Genomic DNA, 7786 nt, shown 5'->3' with positions numbered 1-7786 from the left:
CTTTATTTTCCCTCTAAAGTTATTCATTTATTAAAGGGCAATACTGAATATTGATCTCTGTGCTCCTCTTTTTTTTGTTTTGCCTTTTTTTTTTAGTTTAGTGGATTTTATTGTGTTGTTGTGTTCTGTCATTGTTATCCCGAGTTTTTTCAGAGTAAGTTGGTTAATAGCATGTTTCCAATTTCCAGTATTTTCTCGTTAGTATTTAATATGTAATTTCTCCCTAGTCTCCCTCAGTAGGTGGCTTGCGATCCGCCATAATAGAAAAGAAGAAGAAGAAGTAGAGTCTCCCTCAGTTGACTCTCTGTAGCGCTGGATCCACCTGTTAGGTTCTTCTGTAAGTCCTCTTTCAGCAGACATCAGTTCTATCGTGACCCGTTGGTGTAAGTTCGTCTTTTTTCATTCTAATTCAGTCAACATCCTGTCTACATCCTGTTGGTGTTGGGTCTTCCAAAACCAAAATGAAAAACGGTGAATTTCCAGAAGAATAAAGTATGTTCCATCATGTGCATTATTACCCAAGTTACATAAATGGAAAATATATATGCAGTCAAAATGGTTCCAGCAACATGAATGAGTTTTATTGGTAAAGTGCACACATGGATATGCTAGATATCGATGTGTACCTTAAATCAATGCTTTTACAAAGTTGCATGTGTAGTATTAGTGCTTACTAATGGTCACTCTGAAATCATATTTAAAGAAAAAAAACTCTGAACAGACCTGCTAATGAGCCATTCATTTGATTCAGGTGTGTTGAAGCAGGGATTCATCTGAAAGTTGCAGGATGGCAGCTCTCAAGGACTGGACGTGAGCACCGCTGAAAAAACTTGGTGGTTTTGACAGTGTGGGAAGACACCCAAGTCCTGCTAGAAAATAAAATAAGCACTCCCATAGCTTGTCAGCACAGGGAAGCAAGAAGTGATCTAATGTAAGCTGCTCTTACTTTGAATTTTATTAAATACAGTGGTCCAACAGTGGTAAATGCTATGGCACCCCAAATCACCATTGCAGAAAGTTCACACTGAACCTCAAGCAACTTGAATTATATGCCTGTCCACTCTTCTTCCAGGCTCTGGGACCTTGATTCGTAATTGAAATGCAAAGCATTCGCCTGAAAAGACGAATCGATGGCCCATTCCTTTTTCTCACTGGACCAGGTAAGACGTTTGTGACATTGTTTCTGGTTTTGAAGTGGCTTAACTGAGGAATTGTTCTGGCCTGTCTTCTGGATGTTGTCCACCTTTCATGTGTTGTATAGGATTTGCTTCACAATACTTCTAAGGCTTGTTGTCCCCCCTTATTTCTACCACACTTTATTTTCTGCTCTGCTTTCTACCAATATGCCTGCATGCATACAGCAGTCTGCAGCCTTTTTATGGCTCACAACTTGCATGTATCCATTAATTTTTCAGGCTAACATGACTAGAACTCTCCATCTCTTTATTAGTCTTATGTAATGTTTGATTTTCTGAAAAAACAAAACAAACAAACATATATATATTTCCTCTAAAAATGATCAGAGATAAATGCTTGAATTCTAACATTTGTAACAGTATAATGTGTATAAGGTGCATTTCCTGAAATAAATTAACTTTTTGATTATGTTTAAAAGTACTGAGATGCACTTGCATAGGGAGATGGGAATGGTTTAAAGTGGTAGTGTGAGATAATTTAGGCAGACTTATGTTTTAGTACCCCCCCCCACACCCCTCTATGAGGGCTCCATTAAACCCTCCCGCTTTTAGAGGCAGACGTTTCAAATTGTGGGCTACGGTGACAGCTCATCCACCTAACAAAGTCCGAATCTCGACAGAAATCCAAACAAGCAACTTTTTTTTTTTTTTTAATCGCTGTCCGTGGTGGTCAGTTTACACTTTACGCATAGATTCCTCATGATCTTGCTGCTGCGGTGGAATAGGAGGGTCCACGGTGCGGATCGGTGCGGTGTGGAGTGGAAGAGAAGGCGGTGAGTCAGTGGTACAGCAATCGAGGGCAGGGCGGTACAAGGGAAGAAGACGCAGCCTTGGAGCGCGCCGCGCATACGGAAGGGAGCCGCTAACTGACAGCCGGAGAGGAACGGAGCGCCCCGCTCGGCTCACTGGCGGAGAGGAGCACTCTAATCTCCCCTCCTCACACCCGTCTTGTCAAAGGCTTCTCTGTGATCCAACTGGCGCAAATGGGCTACGGGAGGCTCTATCCACCAGCGGGTTTGGCATAAAACCTTTTCCGACGCGTAAACAAGTAGGAGAAGGGGGGGAGGGAAGAGGACACAGCTGCTTTACGACTTCATCCAAATTCACTTAAAATAAACGCACTCCAACTTGGTCAACCTTAACTCTCTTCTTACGAAGTGGACGGACAAAACATATATATATATATATTTTTTTTTTTGGAGTAGAGAAAAAAAAAGATACTGTGCTCCTACTCTTGGGATCATTTGTAGGTTTCTTGGTTTATTTTCTTCGCAATCTTGATGCATATGGGAAGCAAGTGAAAGGAAAAAAAAATGACTGCAGCCTTCAAATAAAACACGTGTGTTACCCTACTGAGATGGAATTATGAACGGACGCTGAGGAAACTCCGGGGAGGAATTTAAATCTCATTTTGGTGCGCAATTTGCGGCTGAAGAACTTACAATCCTTATTTTCTTCATTTTTTCCCCCCCTTTTTCCCATGGAGTAGGCTTGAATACCAGGTATTGACTTTGACAGGTACATATTAATGTGAAAGAAAAAATAATAATAAAATAAAGTGGGTTTATTCTCTGACGCCCGGAAAGAAGAAAGACGGATCTGATGCGCACCTTCTCCGTGGGATGGTAAATGACCGATGGGGAATCATGAATAGCTCTTCTGAACTCGAAGATGGAACTCGGCATAAAAACCAGGTATGTATGAATGTATCCGTGTTTGCGCCTCCCTGTGCCCTGTTTCCGAGGAGTGGTGCATCTGCTTGGTGCAATGTTACCACGCTGGATTTGGTGGTGGATTTGCCTCACGGGCGAATCTCTGCACCGTGGAGACGTTGTTACAGGACATGGCTGCAGATGAGCTTCTGCTCTTGTCACACTGTCTAAAGCCTCCCGCATTATCATGCAATCATAAATCCCGTTTAGCGGGAATGTTAACGTTTACATAGAAACTGGTACATTTTGGAAGTAGTAAAAAAAAAAAAAAAAAATCATCATCACTGTGGGCGATAACTGTTTGCGCATCTTGGCTGCGTCTTCGGCATACTTCGTCTTCATGTAGAGCTCAGGGCTGTACGCATGTACGCTGATGTCTGGACATCCTCCGAAACTTGGCATACGGACGCCTTCTTGATTTGAACACCCCTCCTGAGCCGTTTAGGCTGTCTCCCCGCTCGGATGAATTGAGACAGAAGCGGACGTGCGTTGTGTTACAGTCAGGCAAGCTCACTTTGGGGAATAGTCAATGTGTTTTCACAAGGTCAGTGGAGGGTTATTGACAGCCCATAAGGGAGAGGAGCTCCCTTGGAGCGCGGAATCGGATTTCGGGGCACTATTAGAGCGGGGCACTATTAGAGCCCGCCGCCTCTGCCAACCCAGGGCAGCAAAAACACCGTGAGCCTATTTGTCCTCCCCTAATTAGAATGAGGACAGGTTGTTATGCTTGATGCATGCATTAAAAGGAGGAGATCATTTGCTACACCCTTCCGAGTTTCAAAATGAACTTTTAATTGTTATTGCATGATATGGAGAAAGAAGGGAAGAAGACATTTTCAAGGTTTTGGGACCATTTTCGGTGCCAAAGCTAAATCAGATCTCAAAACATGTAAAGCTCCTATCCCGTGAGGGGAAACCTGCCAATGGCACATGTCCTCTAGGCTGAGCCAGCCTGAGGCACAAGCAAACTACGCTGCTGCTTTCAGCGCATAGACCAGCAGGGGGGCCCCAAGGTGTGTTGAACTGTCACCACTGTTAACTATTCAAGTAGATCCTGTGAAATATTGCCGTTAACTTGAATGACAACCTAAAATGTTATTACATAGAATGCATGAAATTTACTCAAGATCAATTTAAAATATTTAATAAAGAAATTTGATAGCCTGCTAACCTCTACACACAAACACAGTGGGACTGCTGTTTTGACACACTAGGAGGATTAGCTACTGAAAGGCTATGGCTAAAGAAGCTAGCGCTTAAGGACTTTAATGGAAAGTTGAGTGGAAGTAAATGGTATGGTAGAGAACAAATGGACAAATAATGGGTTACATCACTGTGTGTGTCCTGAACATGTATGAGAATCAGTTTTTGAATCAAATTTCTAAAATAACTCTTCCATGATGTTGTTTTTGACATACTGGCACGCACCTGTAGATCTCAAAATGTTTGAGGTAGAGATGCACCTTTCTTGGAAAGCTCTGATTAGCAGACTACAATTTTTAATATTTTTGACTTCCTTTTTAGGAACTACAAAAAGATAGTATTCTGGACCACTTAGTCAGAGTGGTTAGTATTTATATTGGGGGGAAAAGAGATGGGATTTGTAGTAAAACAGGATATTGCTACTTTAAAAGGGAGAAAATTATGAATTTTACATTTTAGGATGCTTGTAGCATCTGTTTTAGCAAATTTATGATTTGCTCAGTGAGCAGTGCTACACCACAATTTCTGTAGATGTTCCTTAACAAATACAAACCCTTATCCTAACTCTAAAGGTGTTAAATGATAGACATTTACCAAAAATAGCTAACTTTCAGTCTTCACTCTGTATCAACTTCCAGAGCGAAGAATGTTATGATCTTGTAATGCTTCCATATGGTGGGTTTCCTTATGGCTGGGAGTCCAATTTTTGACTGTTGAGGGGTTAAGCCATGATGAACTGGTTATGCATTGGTGCTGTGGTGGGAGCATATGGATCATAGCCAAGCAGAGGAGTCGTGATTACTAAAATCAGTCAAACCTCACAGTTGTCAGACGTTCATGCAACCCCTTTTTATTTCCTACAAACAGCCCATCTAAAAACAAAAGAAACGTGAATACAAACCTAGGCTGAAGACATAATGAATGGAAAATAATATGTGATGAGTAATGTGCCATTTTGCTTTCTGTGTTTAGTTGTGAGAGCTGGGGGGATCGGGGGGGGAGATCTGAATAACTCATTGATGCTTGCGGGGAAGGTTAGAGAATGACAAGACAACAAATACCTTCCATAAGCTTAATGCTCGCTGCGGCAGACGGCATCAGGAGGGACGTAGGATGAGATGAGAAGCTCACAATGCTCCCCTCCATTCCTCTCCTCCTCCCCACATCAATCTGTCTTCTTCCCCTGCCGTTATTTTGCCATCACACACAGCCGCACGCAAAACTCTTTCTCACTGCAAACATGTACGTGTGTGATCCCCTCGCCGTCTCTGTAATCTTGAGTTCTTACACCAAATCTTTATCTCTACGCTCGTGCTTCTGACAAGTCATTTCAGAAGGAGTGGGGAGTGGTCAGGTAGTGGAGATCTCTTAGAGGTGAGATGACTGAATGTGGCAAGATTTTTTTTTGCCACGTCAGGCTGCACATCATGAATGTGCAAGGCCTCAGTTTTGTGTTTTGTAAGCGGAGGACAGCAGATGTAGTAGTATTGAGATTTAAATACAATCAGCCTTGAAATCTAATTTACTGTATGAAACCTAACATGGATTTTCCGATATGCTCTTACCTTAATGTATTATAAGTGAACTCCAGGGCAAAACATCCATATTAAGCATTATTGATGGAAAAAGAAACGAGGTTTGCGTTTGCTTCCATTGCACCACTAAAAGATGAACTGTGCGATTATACTACAACGCTGGATGATGGGTTGCTGTTTTGTATTTATTTACTAGGGCTCCTCTATAAAGACACCAGCATGGGAGTTGATGGCTTGAACAGTTTAATTTGTTTCACACGCAGTGTATATGGCTCTACACCATGTTTATCTGTGTGATTTCTCCTATTTACCGAACATGGCCTGTGCTTTCAGACACACAGCCAGTATAACTGAGAAGGCAGTGAAGCCCAGTGGGGTTGCCCCTCTCGGACTGGAGGCAATCAATATCTCTCTGAGATCACCAAAGTTTCCAGAGCAGTGAAAGGACTCTGTAGAGAGAAGAAAAAAAGCAAAACACAGATGGCAGCTGTGCCTTGGCCACTCAGAAAACTCAGAAAACACAAAATTTGTGGGTTTACGCTGTCCAAGCTTCCCTGGTAGAAGCCTGAACCAACACGAACAGATCAAAGTAAACAATAGATTAATATGTTGGAAAACCACCAAATGCTTAGCCGACCACATTTATTGGCATCCCTGTTGAAGACATTTGAAAAGTTTTCAAATTCCCCTGGGATGGTGGTGATATTTTCAAAAGAGAAAAATAACTGTTTAATTTCAATACATTGAGTGGAAAAAATAAAAAATCACCAGTGGCACATTTTTTTTTGCCCCTTCTGTCAATATTTCTGCAACTGTCTTTGCCAGTGAAACAGAACCTGGTCTTCTCTGAAAACGTTCTAGAAGGTCGAGGCGAGTCAAATTGAACCATTGCTAGAGAAGTCACGATTGTCTATTTCCACTATGACTTTGTGTTTGCATTCATAACAGTAGCCAAATTGAAATCTTGCTTTCATTCCATGAGCTACACATCATTACCATGCACACACAATCAGCTGAAAAGTCCTGACATGAACTAAGAGGCTGAAGTCCACCCACCACTGATGGATGTAAGTAGTAGATGGATGGATGGAGAGAGGGATCGTTTCATTTGCCCCCAGAGGAAAATCGGTCTGCAGACTGGTGATCAGGCATTTGCATGATAAAACGGCTACATGCAAGCACCAACATTATACAATAACATTAACAGCAAAGTAGTTTGATCCCTCAGTAATTTATGCTATCTTTTTCTAAAAAAAAAAAAAAAATACCCTGGTTCTTGAGAATACAGGCTAATAGGCTACAAGACGATTGTAGAGCAAGTGTGACGCACAATGCAAAGACGGCTGCTGATGTTGCTGCTGCACAGAGTGTGGATGCACACAGAGGGGAGTATCATACCATCCTTCAGTGTCTGTCTGTACTGGAACGATGTTGATCAGCAGAATCTGATAGCATGCTGTGAATGACGTGCAACAGGTTTGCTTGTGTTTAAAAGCATGAAGTATATTTGAACAGGCCGGCTGCATCAGAACCGTTCGTGAGGGGAAATCTACAATGCTCCAAGGTGTCAGACATGCCCCATTTGTTCTGCAACCCCTGCTACCTGATCTGAAAGCACACAAGACCTGTGATCTCACCCGATCAGCTGGTGTGATGTGACAGGACGAACTGATCTGTATCAGTGGTTTACTGATTGACCATTTAGGATCATAGTTCTGCAATAATATGCAAATTTTGGGGTAGTTAAAATTTTCCCTTAACATGTGTCACTTTATTCTGACTATTCTTTTACTAAAGTTCAAGTGTTAGTATATTTTCTTAAATGAGAGGACAGATGAGGTGGACCTTTAGTCTCATCTGACCTAATCATGTGTTTTCATTTCTGTACAACAGAGTAGATTTTTAAAAAATGTAAATAAAAAAACAAACAAAAAAAAATCCTTACATAAAAATGTTACATTATAGGGATTCCTAGAGACCTTAATTTAAAGACTGGTGATTTTTGCTAAAAAAAACAATTTTTTTTCTCAAATTTTAAATGGCCATTTCTACATTTTTCACAGTAGTGACGAAAGAGGATTCTTTTTACACTTCTTTGCAGGGCTGAGAATAGGAAAAAAAAAAAAAAAAAAACGTCTGG

At 41.4% G+C, this 7786-nt stretch overlaps 1 long non-coding RNA gene across 1 annotated transcript; it reads left to right on the top strand.

The window, feature by feature from the left end:
- The first annotated feature begins 294 nt into the window (after positions 1-294).
- LOC106934479 (uncharacterized) lies at positions 295-1170 on the top strand. The gene is made up of 3 exons (XR_001421703.1): positions 295-383; positions 752-931; positions 1073-1170. It is a non-coding gene; the product is annotated as an uncharacterized LOC106934479 (long non-coding RNA).
- The last annotated feature ends 6616 nt before the right edge of the window (positions 1171-7786 follow it).

The sequence above is a fragment of the Poecilia latipinna genome, unplaced genomic scaffold (assembly GCF_001443285.1).
Source record: "Poecilia latipinna isolate Pla-1442-1.1 unplaced genomic scaffold, P_latipinna-1.0 Scaffold1814, whole genome shotgun sequence".
Taxonomy (NCBI): Eukaryota; Metazoa; Chordata; class Actinopteri; order Cyprinodontiformes; family Poeciliidae; genus Poecilia; species Poecilia latipinna.
Note: the sequence above shows the minus strand (reverse complement) of the source record. Positions and strands in the feature narration are given on the sequence as shown.